The 25,235-nt window shown below is 41.1% G+C and overlaps 1 protein-coding gene across 7 annotated transcripts in view; it reads left to right on the top strand.

Moving 5' to 3' along the window:
- The window catches only part of Tmem178a (transmembrane protein 178A), an 88,973-nt gene that overhangs the window by 44,797 nt on the left and 18,941 nt on the right, over positions 1 to 25,235 (top strand). The window contains exon 1 of one of the 7 annotated variants that reach the window (XM_090337080.1): positions 1,228 to 1,269. The exons of 5 other annotated variants lie outside the window; for them this stretch is intronic. The gene's annotated coding sequence lies outside the window, so the exon portion shown is untranslated. Of the gene's footprint in view, positions 1 to 1,227; positions 1,270 to 9,237; positions 9,683 to 25,235 lie in introns of those variants that run through there. One more of the 7 variants, XM_090337077.1, reaches the window with a different exon arrangement.

The raw sequence follows: 25,235 nt of genomic DNA, 5'->3' as shown, positions 1-25,235 counted from the left end.
GACCTTGAAAATGTGGGCAATGAAAGAAGCAGGTACAAAGGCCACATATTGTGAGTCTACTTATATAAAGAATTATCTAGAATATTCAACCCCATAGAAACAGAAAGCAGAGAGGGGGGATGGATGTAATTGCTTGATGAGTAAGGTATTTTTTTGACTTGTGAAAATGTTAAGGGAATGGTAAGAGTGGATTGTCCAAGATATTGTCACTATACTGCATACTTTAAGATGGTTCAATTGGTAAACAACCACATGAAAACTCTAAACACCAGTGATGTGCATTACCTACAGCTAAAGCCCCAATCTCTTAGCAGATCATGAAAAACAGTTTTGCCACGAAACTCAAGCTACCGCTGTGGTTACATATTGAATACTTCTTCAAGAAATGTAGACTCAGGCTACATTAGACCACTTGCTATTCCTCCAATACATGTACCTTTCATGTTGCTGTGTCACTGAAGGTTATATTTCTTTTGCCTGAAATATCATCCCTTGTCTGTCTATCTGGGCACTATTTACTTTCCCTAGCTTGGTGTCATTGTTATTTCTGCTTTAGCTTTTCTTGACTCTGACTTCAGATCCTCCCTCATTCTGTGCAGGATGAATTGGTTTACAGTAGTACATTCTTATCCAAAGTTCTTTTTTTTTTTTTTTTTGTGAGTCATGGGGCTTGAACTTGGCCTGGGCACTGTCCCTGAGCTCTTCAGCTCAAGGCTACCACCCTACCCTTGAACCAAACCCCACTTCCCGTTTTCTAGAGGTTAATTGGAGATAAGATTCTCAGGTCCTTTTGTGCCTGGGCTGGCTTTGAACCTAGATCCTCAGATCTCAGCCTCCTGAGTAGCTAGGATTACAGGCATGAGCTACGAAGCCTGGCTCTTACTCAAAGTTTTACTTTCCATGGTCAACTGTGGTCTCAGAAAGTTACTTGTGCTCAAGTGACCTTATTTTACTCAGTAATGACTCCAAAGTGCAATATTCATGATGGTGGCAATTCTGTTATAGCATATTTTAATTATTTGGTTTATTATTGTTACTCAACTATATCTGCACAATTGAACTTTGTCATTATTGGGTATGATATAGATGAAGTTTAGCTCTAAGCACAGTTTCAGGCATCCCCTAACTACAGGGAGGACTAATTCCACTCTGTTTTTCATTTCTATTACAGTGATTTCTGAATTGTGCTGTAGTTTATCTCCTTGCCCATTTTCTTTCTCCCTTAAGGCCAGGAGCAGATGCCATGTGGCTGAGGACCTGGCAGCCCAGGTAATTTTTCTTGACCATGTATTGGGTTGATTCAAATCACATTCTTATCTGATCTATTCTCTCCTACCCACTCCAGAGTTCTTGTTCAGTTCAAGGGCAAGGAGAAGAGAGAATTATTCTTATTTTTCAAAAACTAAGATACCAATAATTCAAAGAAAGCAAAATGCCCAGCATCAAATAAGAATCACTGGTAGTAGATTAAAAAAGAAAAAAAAGAGAGAGAAAACAAAGAAGAACCCTACAGGAAAACAAAACCAACATTCCTGATATGGCTTTATTTTGAAAGTGTTCAAAATCTCAGTATAAAATGATCAGAGAGCCTCTTTATGGGGATTTTCCCCATAAAATGTTCTTAATCCTTAGCCGAAGGATTGTGTTATTAATTAGGTGCTCTAGTCTGGCTGCTTATCTCCCTGGGAAGTCTCTACCTTCAGGAACTATTCCTTTGTCTCTCTTCTTTCACACAGTGGAGTAGGATGGTTTTTGGATCATAGAAACCCAACATGCTAGTAGAATTTTATCAATTCATTCCTTGCATGTCCTTTACAGTGTTGGCTTATTAAATATTCTTTTTTCCCCAATAAAATTATTCCAAGTCCAATGACATTCTTTCCTTGACCAGAAAGCAGAGTAGCTGGAGTGAATTGCTGACTCTGGAAGGCTGCCCTTCATTAGGCTCTTAGCTGTTTTGATGCTTTCAGATTTGTTACTAGGGCATTTCTGTGTGCTTAGGAAAGCCAGAGAGTCATGTGGGCATGTGTGAGAGCCCGGTGGGTTCTGCAGACAGAGGTGGCTCTTCAAGAGATGAGGGACTTTAACTGCCATGCTGAAGTGATCTTTCCTTCCAGGCAGTTTATTTTTGCAGTTGGTTCAGGTGATAAGAATCAGGAGATTTGGGTCTTTTCTTCACTCTGCTTTGAACTAGTCCTACGACCTTGGGCAAGCCACCTCACCTCTTCGGGTCTAGAATTTTCTCATTTGTAAATAGAGATTGGATTAGTGCAAGTTGTTGGGTCTCTGGCAGCATCAACTGCTTTAGTGATAACATGCTTAAGAAAACAGCAGCTTAATTAACTCAGCCAAGGGTCAAGCTAAGAAAAGGTTAGTTTTAGAAACAGCTGCTAGAATAACCCAGTTTAAGGACCTTTTCATTTATATAAGCTATATAAAGCCTTCCTTTGCTTTTTTGAATGTGATGTCTTTTCTTTCCTTTCTTTCCTTCCTTCCCCCCTCCCTCCCTTCCTCCTTCCCTTCCTCCTTTCCTCCCTCCCTTCCTCCCCCCTTCCCTCCCTCCCTCCCTCCCTTCCTTTCTTTCTTTCTTTCTTTCTTTCTTTCTTTCTTTCTTTCTTTCTTTCTTTTTTTTTTTTTTTTGCCGGTACTGGGGCTTGAATTCAGGGCCTGGGCACTGTCCTTGGCCTTTCTCAAGGCTAGCACTCTACCACTTGATCCTCAGCACCACTTCCGGCTTTTTGTTATGTAGGTGGTACCGAGGAATCGAACCTGGGTCTTCGTGCATGCTAGGCAAGCACTCTAACACTAGGCCAAACACCTGGCTCCTATCCTGGGGTTTGAACTCCGGTTTTGGATGCTGGAGCTGTTTTGGTCAGTGCTACGTCTCTATCACTTGAGCCATAGCTCTACTACTGGCCTTTGGGTGGTTAATTTGGAAGATAAGAGTCTCATGGGCTTTCCTGCTTGGGCTGGTTTTGAACCTCAATCCTCAGATCTCAGCCTCCCGAGTAACAAGGATTATATGTAGGCTTGAGCCATCTGAGCCCAGCTAGTTCCTGAGAGTTTTAAAGGAGAAATACAAACTTACTATTATTTCAGGAAATTTGTTTTGTGAAAGCAGTGTTCACTGTTTAGAAGGACTCAGCTGTATATTCTTCTTAGATAATTTCATTGGGAATTAGTGTTAATAAGATACTTCTAGTTTTACATGAAATTTGTGTTTACAATGGAGAACAAGAGAATAGGAATACCCTTTAGAACATTGCATAATATGCATAATTTAAATCTTGCCTTGCCTGCTCATTTCAAATGTCTTTGAAGAACTTTTGAAAAAGTATTCATGAAAGAAAGAAAACTACTCTCTTATTACAGGAAAATCTTTTAGGTTGTTTTCTTCCTTTGTTTCAGAAGAGAATTGAGTTCTCAGAGAAAAGTCTCGTTTTCTTTGTAAGTTTTAGCGATTTCTGAATTTAATAATCCACTGTGTTAAAGTCTTGGAGTTTTTATTGTTATTTCATTATTCACAATTCATATTATGAATCTTTATTATTTCTATTTCTTCCTTTTTTGTGTGGGTCATGGGGCTTGAACTTGGCCTGGGTACTGTCCCTGAGCTCTTCAGCTCTTCAGCTATTGCCCTACCCTTGGCCCAAGCCCCACTTCCTGTTTTCTAGAGGTTCATTGGAGATAAGACTCTTGGTCCTTCTAGGATATAAAAACAAAAGACATATAATGAGTGATTGTTGTCCATAATGTACTGTGTTATCTCTCATCTCTTTTGCTGTCCCTTAGTTATCTCATATTGTTACAGTATTTCACTTTGTTATCTGATATATTGGATAAATGCATATTTGGTTATTTGAAATTGGATAGGGAAGGGAGGGGGAAACAAGATGAGGGGTGAGGGTGGGGGGGAGGGAAATGGGGACCAAGACATGAGAAAAGGTGTCAATGTATGTGAAGTAATGCACCTCCTACCGGTGAATATAATGTAACCCTTCTATTAATTACAATAAAAATATATGGGAAAAAAAAAGAGTCTTGGTCCTTTTGTGCTCCCACTGACTCTGAACCTTGATCCTCAGATCTCAGCCTCCTGAGTAGCTAGGATTACAGGCATGAGCCAGCACACTTGGCTTTATTTCTGCCCTTTTTCTTCGACTGGTATTACTGTCATTCTTCAAATGATAGTATGTGGCTATCTTGATTAGATGTCATTCCATGTTCTTGGTGTCTCGAACAAAGAATCGAGTAAAGATCATGCAAGTAATGAAAGAAGCATAGGTTCACGGGTGAAATAAAGAGTAAAGTGGAACTATTCTCCCCTGTAGGGATAGGTCTGAGCAAGAGAGCCCCAAGGGCTCAAACAGTGGTGTCTAGCACAATTTGAGGCTGCTAGGAGTTGAGAAGAGGGTCAGAGAGTCTCCTCAACTGGAGTTCTTCATGATGGACAGTTTTGAGTGGTAGGTAATGGTTAGATAGCATTCTTTTTGTCTTGGAGCTTTAACTCAGAGTGGAGCTGTAATTGCTCAGTGCTAGTGCTGTTTCACTGAGTCACAGCTCCACTTTGAGCTACAGCTCCACTTCTGATTTTCTGGAGGTTAATTAGAGTTAAGAGTCTTACACTGACTTTCTTGCCTAGGCTGACTTTGGACCCAGTCCTCTGATCTCAGCCTCCAGAATAGCTAGGATTACAGTGGTGAGTGTCCAAAGCTCGGCTTTATATAGCAGTTGTTGTTGTTGTTGTTTTCCCAACTATGCATGACTATTCTCACATGCATTCTATTATAATGATCTTAGTGATATGCCATGAATAAATGTAAAGTCTTAATTGGGGAGCTTTCCCCTTGTTTCCTTTTACCATGTAAGGACGTAGTCCTTTCCTGGTAGGTGTAGGCCTTTGTCAGATGGGATGCTCATTAGGCACAATTGGAGCAGACTTTGGGGCGTATTTGGGCTTTTCTTTGGGAAGGAGTGATCTTAGAGGTAGTTAAGACAGTCATGGACCTGTTCTGTCTGCCTGTCTCATAGATACCTTGTCCAATACTGTAATTGACATGTTAACTGTCCTTATAGTTAATAATAATAGCGTTAATCAACTGTCCTTGAGCTTTTCCGTGCTCAAGGCTAGAGCTTGGTGGTTAATTGGGGATAAGAGTCTCATGGACTTCTCCGTCCCAGCTGTCTTCAAAACATCATCTGTAGGTCTCAGACTTCTGAGTAGCTAGAATTACCAGTGTGAACCACTGGTGCCTGGCTTTAATCTTTTCTAAACCTCTGTTGCCCCATTTGTAAAGCAAAGTGTAGAAGTATATATTTCCTAAGTTTTAAAATGATTCCATTCTGTGATTTATTAAGGGCATCAAGAAATAAGGAATGAATTTTATGAATAGCCAGAAATCTTTTATGCATGTGAAAGCTTGTTTTTCTCTAAGTGTACAGATCTATATTTTCAGTGCATGATGCACATTTCTGCCTTCTGAAACAGAAAGCACTAAATGGAGCTTCAGTTTGGGTTTAGCACTCTCAGAAGGTCATCATTTTGAACTATGATGTAATGTCATGTGCCCTCAGGGAATGTCCAAGTGTGTTAAAGCGTGGTGCCTCATAGCTGAATGACACTGTCTACTACCCTTAAAAAAAAATGGTTGTGCTTGTTCTGATTTTTTCTTGTGCTTGTTACTTTGTGAAGTATCATTTCCTTTTGCTCCTGCTGCCTGGCGCTTGCTGTTCCTTTTTGTATTCGACTTCATTGCTGCTAATGGGCCAGGATCAGCAACTGTACACGCAGCAGGTTGGTAGTAGGACAGAGGTAAAGGCAAATAGTCGTAGGTGATATTTCGGGAGCTGCCTTCTGTGAGCGAAGACTTCAGGATTTTCCTTGTTTCTGCCTGAGTCCTTTGGGGGGGTATTCATGTTGTAGTAAATAGCCCTTAGGAAGTACAGGGTCAGGGTATATAGCATTTCTTATTTATAGAGAGATGTGAAGTTTGCTGTCTATATCCCTCCTAGAGGAGAAAATGAGGATAAAAACAAGGCAGGCCATGACTGCGAGAGGGCTCTGAGATGGAAAGTGGACATGCAGAGGGGCAGATCCAGAGAGTCTGTGAGGAGTCCAGATGATTACTGATAGGCATGACCAGGTCTCTTTTACAGTGTCCCTCGCCATCTCCCCATTCACAGCCTTGCTTGTCTGTTACCACCTCCCTGAGATAATGTGCAGAAAGGGGAGTAGGCAGTAGCAAAGGGTAAATTAGCACCCACCATTATTCTACTGATCCTCAGGACTACTTGCAGTAGACTAAGAAATTATAAATTGCTTACTCATGTTCTGTGTATTTACAAATAAGAATCATGTTATTAGCTTGCAACCGACAGTATTGTCCATTTCAGTATAAGTTTGGACACTGACTAATTTGCACTTGCTTAATCTGCTAGGCTGGCAATTTGGGGATGCCTTCTACCTCCTCCATCTTCCCTCCGGAGTCTTACCTTACTCATCCAACAAAAAAGCCAAGAGGTTATTTTAAACTCTAGAGCCCCTATTATGTGTGTGTGTGTGTGTGTGTGTGTGTGTGTGTGTGTGTGTGTGTGTGTGTGTGTGTGTATGTGTATACCACTGGGGTTTTCTAAGCACTTCTGATACTTTAAAATAAGTAAAGAAAAATAGGACCAATCTTATGCTGTCTTTGCTGGGCTGAGTACCACTGGAAGAGGAGCAGTGTGCCTTGTAGTTAATACCTGGTGCTTGCAGAGACCACATTTCCTCTATCTGGGAGAAAGATGGGAACTCAGCTTGGAGTCTAGAGTATGTAGTATTATCAGTAGATACAGTTTCATCTTGGTTGTGTTTTATAGCTCCTGGTAGAGCAGTGTGGGGGAGAGCTACGAAGAGATTAGTCATTAGAGAGTTGGACCCTATATACTGCCCATTCAGGCATGGAAGTTAAGCATGCTTACAATGATAAACACTTGCGTTAACTTTTATTTTCTTTTAACACAGTGTCGATAATGATGTGCATAGTGTGGAAGCAGCTTCTGCTTTCTTGCCTTCTAAGGCTGGCCTTCTTTTCACTAGAAAAACACGATCTTAATTTGAGCTCAGGGTTCTGGAATTATAGCCCCAGTAGCAGTGTAACTGCCTTAGTTATCAAAGAGTTTGGATTGACTTCTTTATTGATTCAGGCTGATAATCATGCAGTCTATTGGGCTATTTCTAATTATTTTGGCTCTCTTAATTATTGGATTGTGCATGATCTGCTCTGTCCAAATAATTTCTCAAAAAAAAAAATAGAACCAGCCAAGGAGTGCATGCATCTACCTAATTCCTCTCAGCTTCTGCCTCCAGCCCTTTGTGTCATGTTAAATGAATCATTTTGCTTCTCTGTTTTTCATTTTCCTCTCTGTGAGCATAGAGAGAATGATATTTATCTTGTGGCTTAAGATTTAGGATCACTAAATACCAGGTGCTATCAGACTATAAATTGTTTCTATCAGCATGATAGGTTCATTCATGCTGGCCTCACGTGACTTAAATCTTTAATTTTTTTCCCCTTCTGATGATGACCTTTTATAAACATGTGTTTATTGTAGAAATTGTAGAAAAATGCAAGAAGGAAATAAAAATCATTTATAATGCCTTGCATTTTTCAGCTTGTTAAGAGATTGGTTTCCATCTAGTCTTCACGCACACATACACACATGCATTTGGGATAATGTGAAATACATGAATCAGATCTAGCACGACATCACAAGCCTGTTGCAACCTTAATCATTTTTAATATCTGCATAGCATTTGAATGTGTGGATTTGTTGCTATCTGGTTAACTAAATCTTTCTGACTCTCCCCATTATGCTTTATTTACCCAACTGGCAGAATCATCTATCTAAAATAAACTTGATCATATCACACTGCTGCTTAAATCCTCTGTGGTGCTTGATAACTTAATGGACAAGGCCTTATAGTGTCATAGAGGAGCTTTTCCTGTCTGGCCTCTACCAATCTTTCCTCCCAGCTTGTTATTTCTCATTGCTCTCCATCTCACACTCTTTGCTCTGGCAATTTCAGACTGCCAGTCAGTTCCTAGAAACAACCCTTACCTCTGAACCTTTGTCTGAAAAAACCATTCCTTCCCCTGGTGCTATCCTGAATCTGGCAGTCTGATTCCAGGAGCCTTTTTTCTCATGGCAATCCTCTAATGGTTTATTTGTAGCTACATCACCTGAATTATTGCTGACCTCTCCCAATCTGTTTTCTACATTGAGTTAGAGTGAAATGGTTTTCTTTTTTTTAATGCTTGTTTGTTAAAAAATAAAATCAATTCTGATCATGTCTTTTCAGAGTTTTTAATCTGGGGTCATTTATATTGAGGCTTGTAGCAGAGAGCAAATCTCAGACTTCAGACCCTCCAGGGTTTAGCCCCTACCTTTATTTCCAGCAACAGCTTCCTGGGGACCTCAGCCATTTCCAACTGCCATCGCCTTTTCTCTCATGGCTGGGCACCTTGTTCTGGGATCAGTACTGTGATCTTAGTTCTTATACCTCTCCTTGATGTCAGACTTGTCATTGTATATCCCCTTATACTATTATTTCAAGAATGTGTGTGTGTTCTTTATGTGACCTCAGCTCTTAGAAGGGGAAGCTTGTGTTTGCTTTGATTCGCCACACCTCCATGCCCACCAAATGGCTTGGACTGGGGAGAAATCACAAGGACCAGTAGCTATTAGATAGGCCCTTCACCTAAATGGGCTGCTAGACCAAGATGCAACTGAGTTGGGTATGACAGGAAGCATGGAGGAAAGGTGGTTATGTAGCAGAAGTACCCACAAAAGCAATGATGAGTTCCGTTTTACCACAATCAGGTAAGTGTTTTGCAGTAGGGCAGTAGGGCTCCAACACAGTGTTAAGCCTGTCTCTTCAGTGGTAACATGCAAGGAAGATCATGCAAGTCCAGCCTGTATCTTAGGAAAGGACAGAGCTCCTGTGTGAGTCAGGTCCACAATGGGGGAGGGGTGTGTGTGTGTGTGTGTGTGTGTGTGTGTAGTAGGGGGATAGCCCCTTCTGGTGGTTCTTCCTCTCTGGCCCTCTCTAGAAGTCCCTGCCCAGCACCTGGATCTCAGGAAACTGGTGCCTGTGGGGGCAGTGGGCGGGTCTCCAGGCTCTGAGGTCACATCCGCACCTGCTACAGACACACCTGCCCGCCCTCCCCTGTCTAATCTGTCCTTCCTCCCCCAGCCCCATTAAGTTCTCCCTGTGCACACTACATCTCCCATGGTCTGAAGTTCGTCTCTTCTGCCAGAACCGTTTGGAGGCCTCCTTTTCCCCCAGTCATCCTTACGGTGTGCAGTTTGTAAAGCCCACGCTGGCTTGTCCATCCGAGGCAAATGTGTTGGCAGATGGTTGGATCACTGTGGGCCTTCAACCAGCCAGGCAGGGAAGCCATAACAGCCGGAAGCAGGGAGACTGATTTCCCCTCTGCAGTGCCCACATCCTGACGACGACGAGGCAGGAGGCCTTCCGACACCTGGCTCTCCACCAGTGTGGGCCGCTGCTGGCCAGGCGGCTCTGTGTGGGTGATCCCTGCAGGTGTTCAGACTGTGAAAGGTGAAGATACTTCTGAGCTCTTCAGGGAGACAGAGGTGGGCTCTGCAACCCTGTGCTTTTGAGCCACCTCCTAAGAAGGTAGGAGGAGGGTGAGATGCCCTAGAATATTAGGTATCTAGCCTCAGGCTTTGAAAAAACAGATTCCAAACAGAAATCTTCTGGTGTAAAAGAATAATCCATAACGTATGTTGCCAGAGAGATTAAAAAAAAAAGTGTTCAGGGTTTTCTTAAATTAGGTTTTTCTTTTAATTACCTACTTATCCTTCAGAAACTTGGAGCAGTCCCATTCCTTATCAACATATTCCTCGTCAATTATGCACAGGCTCAGGCTTATGGTGCCGAGGGTGATGCTTAAGTACAAGGCAGCTGGAAGGTTTTCCCCCTGGGTGGACAGAAGCGATAGGAATTCTGATGTGTTGCAGCTCTGGGAAGGTCTGGGAAGCTGCTGGCGGCTGAGGGGAGAGACAACTGAGCACAGAGCCTTGGGGGCAAGATGCCCAGCGGATGGGGCTACTCATCTGGGCTGGCGGTGTGGAGAGGATAATGGAGGGGGCTGGAGCTGCTAAATGATGGGTTGGTTGGAGGCAGGGAGTTAATCTTTGATATCTGTAATCCCAGCAAACTTTGTATACCTATTGGCTCTTAGCATCGACTCTTCAAATAGCTAATTTAAGGATGTTTAGCAAAATTGCCTATTGGCACATTTCCCCCTGTCTGATTGGCTGCATCATCATGCTGTTTAACATAAAATTAGAGCTGGAAATCTTGTGTGGGCATGCTCTGTGAAGGGTGTGTGTGTGTGTGTGTGTGTGTGTGTGTGTGTGTGTGTGTGTGTGTGTGTTATGAGATGCATTGAACAAGGTGATTCAGGTCTGGAAGATTTGCAAGTTATCTTCTCCTCTCTTTGTCCTCCTTAAGCAATGTCTGACCTTGTTCAGTCTAGATGTGATATAAAGACAGGTGGTAAACAAAAAGAGAATTATAGTTCTCCTTTAGGTTGTCATTGGAGCCAGAGCAAAAGTCTATTTGTTTTTCTGGCCTAAGCACTTGATAGCTATTTGGACTATTGGAACGATGGGAGCTAGATGGATGATTTAGAAGGAGGAAGAATGAGGATTTCTTCCTCCCATTGGTGGGGGGGTGGGACTCAGTTTCCTCCTCTGTGAAACAGGTAATATCACCACCTACTTCATGCCAGGAATGTAAGTAAGGCCCTCAGCATGGAGGTTAATAGCTGGAAAATGTACAGTAAATGGTTATTGTCACTGTTGAGTTCTTTTTTGTGAAAGAGGGAGATGGCTTATCTTATGTGGTAACGAAGGATGGTGAGCAGACACTTTGAACAAAACATAGCCTTCTATATAATAAATAAAAATGTGATTATCATTTTCCTATAACTATGCTCCAGCAATTTTGGTGGTCTCAAAGGTGTGTACTTACTGGGCCGTTGATGGATATTGTGATTTGGAGATGTCTGTGGAGCCATCCAAGGAGTGGAACACATGGGAAATAAGAGAAAGCCTGCCAAAAGCAGAGGCCTTTTCCTTGATTGTCACTTCCTGCTGCTGTCACTAATGGCTTTGGGATGTGGCTTCTTCCTACCTTCCGGCTCTAGCCACTGGAAGGTAGAGAATGCCATCTACAAGTTTTGTTGATGCACATCATTGATAATGCAACCAATTTGTAGATTTTGTTGTTCCTCAACTTCTTTCTTCTCTGGCATCTAGCAGGCCATCCAACTGAGAGAGTGGGGGAAGAAGTAAGAGGAAAGGACAGTCAGCCCCTTCAGTTTTGTTTCATTGTTGCTAAGAAAAAGTTGAAAATATTGTTAAAAATCAGTTTGTGGTTTTTTTTTATTTGAAATTGATTTCAATCATCCATAAAGGCCCAGGAGTATAATTCAGTCAGTGATAAAACCAGCTATACAATAGGCTCTCTTTTATTAAAAAAATTATTTTCAGTGGACACATAGTAATTACACATATTTGCAGGGCTCAGTGTGACATTTCAGTTTATGAACACAATGTATAATGATCAGTTCAGGGATAGGGGCACATCTTATCACTTCAGACATGTATTATTTCTTTGTGTTAGGAAATTCGAAATCCCCTGCAATAGTTGCTTTGACATATTTAATTAGTTGATGTCCATCGTAGTTATCTTGTTATCCAATTGTGCTCAGAACATAAGAAAATACTACTAACCAATGCATCTCTGAACTTGTTGGCTATCTCCCCTCCCTCCTGCCTCTGGACACCCTTCTCAGACTTTGCTGAGACTCTTGTGATCCTGAAGGCTAATTTTAAAAGAGTTTTTCATATCCATTTCACTTGATATGTACCTGTGACATGTCCCACCATCAATCCAGCAGCCCATCTGGTGAAGGGGATGTGAGAACACGGTTCATGATGGCAAAGATGTTTATTTTTTTTCTCACAGTGTGAGCAGAGCCATTGCCCTTGTCTGTATTTGCATAAATTAGTTATACTCAATGTTGCCTTCCTAATCTCCATATACAGTTATAATTAGTCAATTCAGCTTGATTCAAGGTTCATTTTGTGAAGGATATAAACTTCAAAGATTGTAACTCAATTAGATGGATTCTATCAAAACACCTGGAAAGGATCAGGAGTGCATTGTCTTTAGGATCATTTCTCCTGGAATACTGCCAATCCATTTGAAAATATGGATCCTTTCTCCAGGAAACTAGCCCTTTCTGAATTTTGGGGAAAATGCTAAATCCATGAAGACTTATAGATCATCATGTGGCCAGTAGATCTTGCTCACTTTTCCTCCTCCTTTCTCTCCTTGTGTCACAGTTCTGGTTTAGTTTCACTGAAGCTTTTAGTTTATGTGGCACTATGTTTTAGATTTAGAAACTAGGTGCTCAATTGAAAATTACTTGTAAAATGGATGTTTGTTGAATGACTAAATGAATGAGTGAAATAAAGAATAAGTGGTATGATGATCATCTTCTGAATGCAAAAACAGAAATAGGATGTCTTTGATGGACAAAGACAGAAAATGGAATGGTGGTTGCTATCGGGGGCAAATGAGTAGTTTCTACTTTGAAATATGAAAAGAATCTGGATATGGATGGTATTATCTCACTAAATTATGAATGTACTAATACCACAAACTGTGTATGTAAAATATGCAAGATGAGCTAAGCACCAGAGGCTCATGCTTGCAATCCTGGCTACTCAAAAAGGCTGAGATCTGAAGATCAAAGTTCAAAGCCAGCCGAGACAGAAAAGTCTGTGAGATTCCATCTCCAGTGAACCAGCAAAATGCCAGAATGAAGGCATGGCTGAGGTAGTAGAGCCTCAGCCGTGTGAGAGAAAAGCTAAGCAAGAGCTTATTCCCCAGGCTGGCACAGACACACAAACTGAATTGATGTCAACAAGCTGGTAGAATGAAAGATTACAATCTTCTTGGCTCTGCAAAACATTGATTTTTGATGGCTGTTCAGCATCAGTAATACCTCTTTTGGAATCCAGGGGTCCAGTGGAGAGATCCTGTCATCCTGTTTGATCAAAACAAACAAACAAAACACAACTGAAAATAGATGTATTGAAAGCAATAACCATTTTACTTTACCTATGTTACTTTTTCCTAAGGCAGCAAAGCTCGGTGCCTCTTGGGCCCCGCTCCATGGCCTCCACATTAGTTAAGAGCCCCTTCTGCCTGGTTTCACCCAGATCACTAAGAGGATCAGCATGATTGCACATTTTGGGGAGTGTAAGTGCAAGGAAAAAAAGGAGAAGCCCACAGCAGCCACCACACATAGATCTCAAAATCTGACCATAGATCCTAATCAATGTGAGCCTTCCCATGAGCCCTGGTGGAATTCCCACAAGTGGCAGCTGCCCAGAGCTGGTGCTGCACATACCCCTGAGACAGTAACCATGAGCCTCTACAGAGTATGTACACATTCCCACAGACAGCATGTGGGCTGGGGAAAAGTGTAAACCACCTTGAATACATCAGGAGAACTTGCCTGGGGGAAAGTAAGTAGGAGTCTCTTAGCACCTGGCCCAATTCTGTGGGGGTGAGGCAAGGCCAACATTCTTAAGATGTTTCTTGCAAGAAGAAATGAGTGGACTATGGCAGGACATCTAGAGTAAGGGGCGAAGAGACCTCCAAAATCTTTAGCTGGCAAAGAGGAGTCTTTTGAAGTCAATCAGTAAAGAGTGACTTTATTGGGGCCTGGAGTTTGGCCTGGTGGTAGAGTGCTTGCCTAGCATGCTTGGAGATCCAGGTTCCATTCCTTGGTACCACATAAATAGAAAAAAGCTGGAAGTGGTGCTGTGGCTCAAGAGATAGAACTTTAGCCTTGAGAAAACCCGAGAACAATACTCACTGGCAAAAAAAAAAAAGAATGAATTTATCAGGAATACAACGGTACATAAAGAATGAAGGAAACATCATCTTGAAGAAGTGCACTAGAGGAGAATACAGATAGATGACTACATTAAATTAGAAAGGTTAATACTGGAAAAATGATAAGTTCAACGCACATAAAAATAATTTAAAAGCTCCAAACAAATTTTAGAGCTGCAGAATATAGCTATCAAACTAAAATGTCAATAAACAGCTCCAACAGCAGATTAGATCAGCAAGGAGAGAACCAGTTAACTTTGAGATAAATCACTTACAAGTATGCAGTTAGAGGAGCAGAAATCAAAAAAGAAGGTAGAAGAGTGAAGAATGCTGATGTGACATATGGGACACTATCAACCAAAACCCTCCATGCACTATGGAAATCCCAGGAGGAATAGATAAAGGGGTAGAAACATTACTTAAGGAAGTAATGGTAAAAGCCGACATGGTGGCTCATGCTTGTAATCCTTGCTGCTCAGGAGGCTGAGATCTGAGGATCACAGTTCAAAGCCAGACTGGGCACTAAAGACTATGAGACTCTTATCTCCAATTAATCACTAGAAAAGGGGAAGTAGCACTGTAGTTCAAGAGATAGGGTGGTAACCTTGATCTGAAGAGCCCAAAGACAACTCCTAGGCCCAGAATTCAAGTCCCACAACTGACAAAAAAAAAAAAAAAGAAGTAATGATAAGAAACACCTCAAGTCAGAAGGGGATAGTGAATGTCCAGATCAAGATGTTCAAAGAACTTCTAGTGGTATTAACATTAAGAGATCTTCACTGAGACACATATATATAGTCAAATAATCAAGTCAAAGAAAAAAAAAGAACCAAACAACAAAACAATGAGAACAGTAACAGAAAAGCTACTGTGTGCAAGGGATGCTCCTTAATAATATCAGTGGATTTATCAGCATTAGTTTTGTGGGCCAGAAAGTAGATAGAATAATACACTGAAAGTGCTAGAAGAAAACTGTGAACTAAAGATTTACAAACAAAAGGTAAGGGAGCTAAATCTACCAGATTTATCGTACAAAATATGTAAAAGCAAACTCTCCAGCTTGAAAGAGTGCAAAATGGAAATAGGAAAGCATGGAACTTACTAGACATGGTAAGTCTGTAGTCAGATTCCAGGTATATAATGATTGTGTTTAAAGGTTAACCTTAGTATAAAAGTTTAAAGGCAGCTGGGGGTGTTGGCTCACACCTGTAATCCTAGCTACTCAGGAGGCTGAGATCTGAGGATCAAGGTTCAAAGCCACCTAGGCACAAAGGACCTGAGACTTTTATCTCCAATTAACCTCTAGAAAATGGGAAGTGGGGCTGGGTTCAAGGGTAGGGTAGTAGCCTTGAGCTGAAGAGCTCAGGGACAGCGCCCAGGCGCAGTTCAAGCCCCAGTAACCCCATCCCCCCCAAAAGTTTAAAGACAATGAAATAACTGGCTGTATTAACTTGCTAATGTACAAATATTATGGGAAGATATAAATCATGATATCAATAACATAAAGTATGTACAGGAGGGAAAAACAAAATTTTTTGGTATCTAATTAAATGTAGATTTTTTTTTTTTTTTGCCTGTCCCGGGGCTTGAACTCAGAGCCTGAATGCTGTCCCTGAGTCTTGATGCTCAAGGCTAACGCTATACCATTTAGGCTATAGTACTACTTCTAGCTTTTTCTGAGTAGTTTATTGGAGATCCTGCCAGGCTGGCTTCAAACTGTAATTCTCAGTCTGTTGTAACTATTATGAGGTCTTCTGTAAGCTTCATGTTAATCACACACAAAATCCTGTAGTAGCTACACAGAATATAAAGAGAAAGCAATCAAAGCTTATGACTGCAGAAAACTACCAAATCACAAAGGAAAGTAGCAAGCAAGAAAGACAAGAACAAAGGAACTATGAAACAGTCAGAAAACAAGATTAAACTATATGCTGCCTGTGGGAGGTTCACTTTGGTTTTAAAGACACACATGGGCTGAAAGCAAAGAATTGGAAAAAGGTATTTCATGAAAATGATCATTTAAAGGGAGCAAAGGTGCTTGGACTTACAGCACATAAAATAGTCTAAATCAAAGACTGTTACAAGAAACAAAGAAGGTGGCCATGTAACAGGAGAGGGCTCAGCTTGTCAAGAGCTATTAGAAATGTTGTATATGTACATATATAATATTGAAGTGCTTCAATATATGAAGTAGATACTAACAGAACTGAAGAAAGAAATAGGAGTAAAGGAAGACAGACAGCAAAGCTTGAATACTTCACTATCAACATTGAACAGATCATCCAGAGAGAAAATCAATAAGGAAATCACGATTGAGACTAAATGGACTCAATGTAGACAGAACATCCCATCCAACTGTAGCAGACTATTCTCAAGCACACATAGAACATTCTTCAGGATAGAATATGTTAGGCTTCAAGACAAGTCAACACATTTTAAGAATCTTGAAAGTATATTGTTTCATTTCTGACCACAATTGTATGAAATTAGAAATACGTAACAGGAGGAAAATGAGAAATTTTATTCAAAAAATTTCAGGATTTGGGCTGGGAGTTTGGCCTAGTGGTTAAAGTGCTTGCCTAGCATGCATGAAGACCCGGGTTCGATTCCTTGGTACCACATACATAGAAAAAAGCCAGAAGTGGTGCTGAGGCTCAAGTGGTAGAGCTCTAACCTTGAGAAAGTCCAAGGACAATGCTCAGGCCCTGAGCTCAAGCATAGGACTGGCAAAAAAAAAAAAAAAAATTTCAGGATTTAAAGTCAACATACAAAAATCAATTGAATTTCTATGTATTAATAATGGACCATCTGTAAAATAAATAAATAATGCCATTCACAACTATACACATTCTCATTCACTTATGGGACATGACTTGCGAGGTAATTATGTGAGAATTGGCTTGATTGTGGTTATTTCACAATATGTATAAAAATGTAGATGTTAAGTTGTACCCTGTAAATATAAATAAATGACAGATCTAGGTGCCAGAGCTTGTGCCTATAAACCTCGTTACTTAGGAGGCTAAGATATGAGGATTGTGGTTCGAGGCCAGCCTGGGCAAAAGAGCCCATGAGACTCTTATCTCAATCACCAAAACATAAAGCTGGAAGTGAAGCTGTGGCTCAAGTGGTAGAGTACTAGCCTTGAGAAAAACAGCTTGGGGACATTGTTCATATCCTGAGTACAAGGACTGGCAAAATACACTCTCCCCCCCCCCCCTCTCTCTCTCTCTCTCTCTCTCTCTCTCAGAGCTGGTAAATTTTTGACATCTATTTTATCATAATACAAAATGTTAGGGAGAAAAAGACAGCCAATGCTACTTAGCCACTTGTTTTCTTCTAAATGCTGGAGCAGAGAGTGAAATGACAAGTATTGCAGTCCCTAGGTCACAGTTTCTGGCTCCTTCACTAGCCTTTATTAAGGGCCAACTAAGAGCTGGCCACTGTGTAAGGACACTGTTGTACATTGTCTCATTCCATCCCAGGACAGTTCTGTGAGATTTGGTAACGACCTGTCTAATAAACGTGTGTTCTTACATGCTGCCTCTTATATTAAACACAGAGAAAAAGAACATATCCCTGAGCTCCTGCCAAAATTTGGAAGTACCTTGGAATAACTTGGTTTTACAATTTAAAACCAATTGGGACATTGATAATCATACTCGTTGAAATTTTAAAAATGATACTGGTGAGGAAGAAGGGTTAGGTTTGCTTCCCACATTGACTGTTTGGATACATTTCCGAATCTAGGAAATTTTAGGTTCAGATATGTATCAACAACAGCTTATCTTCTGGATGTATTGATATCTTGGGGATCCTATGTTGTGGCCAGCAGTGACTGGCTGTCAGCCAGTCCTGTAGCTGGTATTTGCTTGTGTAGAAGAGATAACCTAGCATGTTTGGCTTGAGCATCCACTGAGCTGATAGCTGTATTCTGTACCACAGGAGACAATGGCTCAGGAGTCAATGTTTAAGATAAAGTATGTGTTCTTGCAGGTATCTACCTTCTTGCCGTGAGTGTAATTCTGTTTCTTTTTCTCTTCTTGGTGCCTTTGAGATGAAGGAAAAACAAAAAGTGTCTATTCATTGTGGTTCTTTTGTCTCTTCCAGAAGAGCATGACAAAGGACAGGACCAGAGGAGAATAGAGGGAGACACAGGAAGTGGCTCTGAAATCTTCTATAAGTCATATAAAGTTGTTTATATTTAGCCTCAAATCATAAATACCCAAGTCACTTGTAAACAATAATACTTTGAAAAAGCTGGGCATTCTTGTTTCAAAATTTTAAGTACTGTCTGACTTATTTATTTTTTTACCAGGGATATAATTGTTATATTTTTTATCGTGGACATAATTGTTATAGCCACATTAAAGGAAATTTAGCAATTAATCTATCAAACCAGTTCTTCACTACCCTAACACAAAGAGAGTTTCCACTTCTGAACAGGATTGTGTTTGTTTAGATGATGTTATCTCTTGTTTGCTCCATTACTAATTTAAAAAAAACTTCCTGTGATGCTATTTACTATCTCTGGCATGCATAAATGACTTGCCATTGAACACTTTCATCTCTGGTCCTGAGAAGTTATATATTTATAGTTCCAGGAACTCTACCCTTGAATCTTTGAAGTAGACTTGGCGTCTGGACTATTAAGAAATAGTCCAGTTGTCTGTATTTGTCTAGATTTAAAAAAAAATACTAGTTGTAGCAGTGACCAACACTAATAATATATGCTCACTTCATTTAATCGCTTTGTGGGGTAGTTGGGTTCTCACAGTCTGCAGACACAGCTGGGAAAAGCTGTACTCAGGGAATGAATATCAAGTGACTTGCCAAGGGCAGGCTTGTGACTGGAGAAGCCAGTATGTGAATGCAGCCTGGCTTGTTCCAAAGAGCATACAGAATGAGCAGATGGATTTCTACACTATCAAGCATTCGATTTTTTCCCATCAACAACAACAACAATAATAATAATAATAATAAACATTTTGGGCATAAAGAGATAGTATGTTCTAGAAAGAGAATTCAAAGAATAACATTCAATACCCCTTTCAGCTACATCCTACATCTAGCATTCCAGCTCTTGTTCCCATTTCCTTTCATTAGAGACCTGCTGTTCTTCATGTAGACATCTCTCTCTGATATGGCAACTCTTTGTCCCATGAGGTAGAGCGTTCGAGTGAGCCTTCTGAAGTGATGTGCTGTCATTAGAAAACAAACACCAGGAAGCTGGGAGTTTGGCCTAGTGGTTGAGTGCTTGCCTAGCATGCATGAAAACCCAGGTATGATTCCTCAATACCACAAACAGGAAAAGCCGGTGCTATGACTCAAGTGGTAGAGCACCAACCTTAGCAAAAAGTCCAAGGACTTAGGTCCTGAGTTTAAGCCCCAGGACTGGCAAAAAGAAAAGAAAAGAAAAAAAAAAGAAAAGAAAGAAAGAAAGAAAGAAAGAAAGAAAGAAAGAAAGAAAGAAAGGAAACGAATACCAGAATTAGAGTACAAAAACTTAGTAGGAAACAGAGTAGGTGAAAAGAAAAAAAAAATCTCATTCCTAATTTTCAAAGTATTCATTGTATGTTAAAAGTACCAAATGTTGGGGCTGGGAGTTTGGTCTAGTGGTTAAAGTGCTTGCCGAGCATGCACGAAGACCCGGGTTCGATTCCTTGGTACCACATACATAGAAAAAGGCTAGAAGTGGTGCTGAGGCTCAAGTGGTAGAGCTCTAGCCTTGAGAAAGTCCAAGGACAGTGCTCAGGCCCTGAGCTCAAGCCCAGGACTGGCAAAAAAAGAAAAGAAAAGAAAAGTACCAAATGTTGAGCTGGGTGCTGGTGGCTCATACCTGTAATCCTAGCTAGGATTAGGCGAGCTGAGATGTGGCTGACATCTGAGGATCATAGTGGTTCAAAGTCAGCCCAGGCAGAAAAGTCCATGGGACTAGACTCTCCAATAAACTACCCCCAAAAAGCCAGAATTGGAGCTCTGGCTCAACTGGTGGTGCACTAGCCTTGAGCAAGAATCTCAGAGGCAGCAACCAGGCCCTCCGTTCAAGCTTCAGGATTGTCACACACACATAAATATCAAATCTTTTGAAACTTCCCCTACCTCCTAATGACTGTTTAATGTGACTATCAGAAAGCTTAACATTACATGCACACACACACACACACACACACACACACACACACACGAATATATATAAAATATTAAAGTGAGCCTTCCCTAATTACTTTTTAATGTGACTATCAGAAAATTTAAAATTATGTCTATATTTATTTACATATAAAATATTGACGTGAACCTCCCCTAATTACTTTTTAATGTGACTATCAGAAAACTTAAAATTATATATAACTTACATTAGCTCTGTCCTGCAGCTTAGGCTTGCTAATTTTGTATCTCCCTTTTTTAGTAGTACAGATTTGGTGATGGCTGGGTGCCTTAGTCTTTAGAACTGGTTTCTCAGTCATCTGAGCCTCTAAGAGTCAGCATGAAGCAACTTTACTTATTCTGCTTGGTTTGTTTAAGTTGGGTTTCAGTAGAGCAGGTGATAAAGGAACCTTTTCTTTTGTCTGATTAGCATCTGCTTTGCTCTGAGATGAAAGAACATGACCCCTGCCCTGCCTAGTGACTATCTTTCCTTTCAACCATGATGCATGCTGGCAAAGCTGGTAAGATAAACAGGTTTTGTTGTTGTTGTTGTTTTCGTTTGTCCACAAGACAGCTATAAACTTCCAACTTGTTTATAAAGTGTTTTAGGAAACAAAACTGACTGTCACAATCACTTTCTGCTAGTGGTACTGCTGTTGTTAGCAGTTGTTTCAGAAGGACCTCTTGAATGTCATGTAAGGAACTTGGGTCACTGATATAGAGGCAGACTTTCTAATCTATCAGGAAATGACAAAGATTGTAATCAAGAGGCAGATGGTGAGGCTTCATCTCTAACTTCAGTAGAAAGCCAGAGAAGAAGGCACTGCACGGTGCAGCTCTCATGGAAGGCTTTTTCAAGGTGCTTCCCAAGACAGAAGTCTGGAGAGTTTAGCAGGCTCTGGAGTGATTTGGTTTTCTTTCTTTTCTCTTCTTTCTTCCTCTTTCTTTCTTTCCTTCCTTCCTTCCTTCCTTCCTTCCTTCCTTCCTTCCTTCCTTCCTTCCTTCCTTCCTTCCTTCCTTCCATTCGTTCTTTCTTTCTTGTTCTAAGGGCCCAGACACTGTCTCTCAGCTTCTTTGCTCAAGACTAATGCTCTACCACTTCAGCCATGGCTCCACTTCCAGCTTTTTGATAATTAATTGTGAATAAGAGTCTCACAGACTTTTCTGCTGGGGCGGGCTTTGAACTGCTATGTAAACATCTCAACCCCCTGAGTTGCTAGGATTACAGGCTTGAGCCACTGGAAACTTGCTACTCTGGAGGGTTTTTAAAGTGCCTGTTGTGGATGTAGCAAGGCCCCATACATGGATATGATTTTGCCAGGGGGCATTTCTGAGAAGGGCAAAGGTACTCCTTAGGCATCAGTTCCAGATAATTGTAAGCAAGGCATGGGCTGGAGTGAAATGAAACATCTGGGTATGATTCAAGGGAAAGCTCTTGGACAGAGCACATGACAGATCCAGAAAATGAAACCCCAGTTCTAAGGGATCACAGGAAATTGCTCTCATCCTTTGACTGTTGAAATTTTGAAGTTGATGCATTGATAAAGCATTAAAGCTTCTTAGTAAATGAATGTATAGCACTTACATGTGCCAAGTACTTTATTTCATGAGATGTAGTTAGTATCAGTAACACTGTTTCTCCCTTATAGTGGTCAATTTAAAGCAATGCAAGTTTATAACAATGTAAAATAAGTCAATATAGAAGAATCATAAAGGTTTTTTTTTAAACTGTAAGATCATTAATGGGCCACCACGTTTTAGAGGCCGGATGTTTTCACACAGCTCCTTTCTCTCTCTCAGTCTCTGTCTCTCTTTCTCCTTCTTCCTTCCTTATTTCTCTTCCTTCCCTCCCCTTTCCCCTTTTCCCTTCCTCTTTCTCCTCCTCCTCCACTTTCCTGTCTTCTACTCTTTCTCCCTCTCTCCATTTCTTTTCTGATACTTGGTATAAACCCAGGACCTTGAGCATGCTGAGCAAGTATTCTACTGTGGAGTTACATTTTGGATCCTTGGTGTTTTTTTGTTTTTTGGGTTTTGGGGTTTTTTTTGCCAGTCCTGAGCCTGAACTCAGGGCCTGGGCACTGTCCTTGGGCTTTCTCAAGGCTAGAGCTCTACCACTTGAGCCACAGCACCATTTCTGGCTTTTTTTCTGTGGATGTGGTACCAAGGAATTGAACCCAGGTCTTCGTGCATGCTAGGCAAGCCCTCTACCACTCGGCTAAACTCCTGGCCGCCCTTGGTGTTTTTGAGACAGGGTCTCTCTATGTAGTTCATTCTGGGCCTTGAACTTATGTATCCCTGGCTGACCTTGAACTCATAATTCTCCTGTTTATTGCCTCCTAAGTGCTGGTATTCCAAGCCTGGGATCACCCTAGTTCACAGAGCAGATCTATCTATCTAGAAGTTTCTTGTGAATAGGTTGAGGACCTAGAGAACAGTGGCAAGGAGGTCAGCTAGCATTCTCCTCAGAAGTAAGATGATGGAGTCCTCAGGCAGATGGCAAGCATGGAGGGGAACTGTGTGAGCAGATGGTCGGGCCCTTGCTCAGGCAAGTGTTGCATGTGTCTGCTTATCTCTCTCTACACTTGGGCAAATCTGTGATGATCATTTATAGTACAAACTCTTGGTATATGGCAGTGGTTCAGTGTAATACATGTGGGCAGGTGCCAAGAAATAACTCATAATTCAGGGTTGACATTCATGGAATGTTTCTTTGTGGCCACATCCTATGCTGAGTCGTGAATTATTTTTCATTCCTCACTATAGCCCTATAAAGTATCTGTCGTGATTCCCTGTCTTTTACAGCCTCAGATAGGTTAACTAATTAGAAGTCACGTAGCTGGAATTCAAAGTCAAGTCTGATTGCAAGGCCATTCAGCATCACTGATGGATAGTAATAGCTTTTTATAGCATCTCCTGCTTCTCCTGTTTCTCCCTCCTCTAACCTCCTGTGTGGATTTCTGTCACTTAGCTTAGAACTAGATCATCTGTGTTCACATTGGGGGAAACATATATTTACCAGAGCTTATGTAATACATTTCTATATCTTATTATATAGAAATGGTTTCTAGTGGCTTACAGCATTGTTAAAGTGGCTCCCATTGGCCCTTTAAGAAGCTAATTAATCACTAAATATAGACCACAAACTTGTTCTTTTCAATCTTCTATGTGTTTCTTCCCCCCATTGTGTGATGCCATCTGTGCTATGAGCTCATGCTCTTTGTGTTCCATTTCCCAGAGCCAGATTCACTGTTATCTAAACCTACAAAGCTGGGCTGCTTTCAAAGTTTGCATGTGTGGCTGTGAAAACATTGGAATCTAATGCCTCCTTGTGGATTTGCTCAGTATCACTTCACCTAATTGCATGGAACTTCGGTCTCTCCCACATCCCTTTGCACTGTAAACGTATGCTTGCCTGTTAGCAAAGGGACCTACTTTGTCTTTGGCAAGTTATCAAACAGCTACAGGTCTTTTTTTTTTTCCTGGATGATTTTTGAAAGGTCTCATTTTGTCAGTTTAATACGTGTGCTGTGGGAAGCCAGACCTTAATAATATGCTGTCCTCTTCAAATCTACTGACTTTCTGCTGTGACAGCTGAAACAAATGTTGAAGAACAAAGACATCAAAAAATAATAATGGCTGCTCTCTGGCACGGCTCTGATCTGGCCTTCACTCACACTTTCTCTTCTGATTCTGCAGAAGTCTCTCATCATCTTCCAAGGAAGTGCAACACCGAGATGGGCAGAGGTTTTCTTGCGAACTCAGCTCAGCTCAGGATCTCTGAGATATAACCAGAAGCCTCATCTTGTTAACTGTGCAGGCTTGATCTGACCACTCCCCACTTCCTTTCTCTTTTCCATTTAGAATTCCCAGCACTGATTTAGCTTGAGATGCTAGTGGGGAAGGAAAGGCTACTTGCTGGGGAGGTGGGGAAGGGGTGTCTACACACATCTGATACATGCTGGATCCCCTGGAAAGTGGAGAGAGCCCAGGCCAGCTTCCCCCCTTCTTCCTGCTCTACTCCCTCCCAGCAGGAGTCCACACCATTACTGCCAAGTGGTAGAGGAAGAGATAGGGTGTGGGTATTCTTGGAATTATTTGAAAGAAATCACACATTTCCCTAGCACAAAAGTTTTCTAGGGCCATAGAATCATTTCTCTTCAGCTGATACCTTATCTCCAAGGTTGAAAGAAGTCACCAAGGGGCTGGGAGTGTGGCCTACTAGTAGAGTGCTAGCCTAACATGCACAAAGCCCTGGGCTCAATTCCTCGGACCACACACACAGAAAAAGCCAGACTGACTCAAGAGTAGAGTGCTAGCTTTGACAAAGCTCAAGGACAGTGCCTAGGCCTTGAGTTCAAGCCCCAGAACTGATAGAGAGAGAGAGAGAGAAAGAGAGAGAGAGAGAGAGAGAGAGAGAGAGAGAGAGAGAGAGAGAGAGAGAGAGAGAGAGAGAGAGAGGTCACTGAGTCAGCCATACAGCCAACCCAATCATCAAATAACACATATGGAAAGGTATGGATAACATGCAAACCTCTTAATTAGAGTTCAGTTTTGTTGTCAAAATCACAGATGTTGCTATTAAATTGGAGTTTCTTTTAATTTTACTTCATATTGATTAAGACTACAGGCTTAACTATCCGCAGAATTAAGATGGATTTCTAAAAGGTTGTAGACATCTAACTTTCCTGAGTAGAGTTTGAGTAACAGCTCATGTGTTAAAGCATGGTTACATCCTTGTGCTGTGGCCACAGGTGATTTCCTTTCTTTCTTTCTTTTTAATTTTATTGTCAGGATAATATATAGAGGGGTAAAGGGGTTACAGCTATATTCATCAGGTAGTAGGTGCATTACTTCTCGCACATTGATACCCCTTCTCATATTTTTGTCCCCATTTCCCTCCCTCCACCTGCAGATTTCTTAATCTTTCGGAGCTTTAGTGTTTTTGTTTAGTGGAAGTAATAACATCTTTCCTATCTAGTTCAAAGGGTCATTAGTAAGTTGTAAATTGATTTTTGCCAAATGATTTGTCTTTGGGGTGATCATGTGATTTCTGGCCTCTAATTTTTTATATGGTATATTGCATAAATTGATTTTGTGTATG

This window comes from Megascapheus bottae, chromosome 7 (assembly GCF_031878675.1).
Source record: "Megascapheus bottae isolate mThoBot1 chromosome 7, mThoBot2.hap1, whole genome shotgun sequence".
In the NCBI taxonomy this organism is placed as follows: Eukaryota; Metazoa; Chordata; class Mammalia; order Rodentia; family Geomyidae; genus Megascapheus; species Megascapheus bottae.
This window is presented reverse-complemented; position numbering and strand designations above follow the sequence as displayed.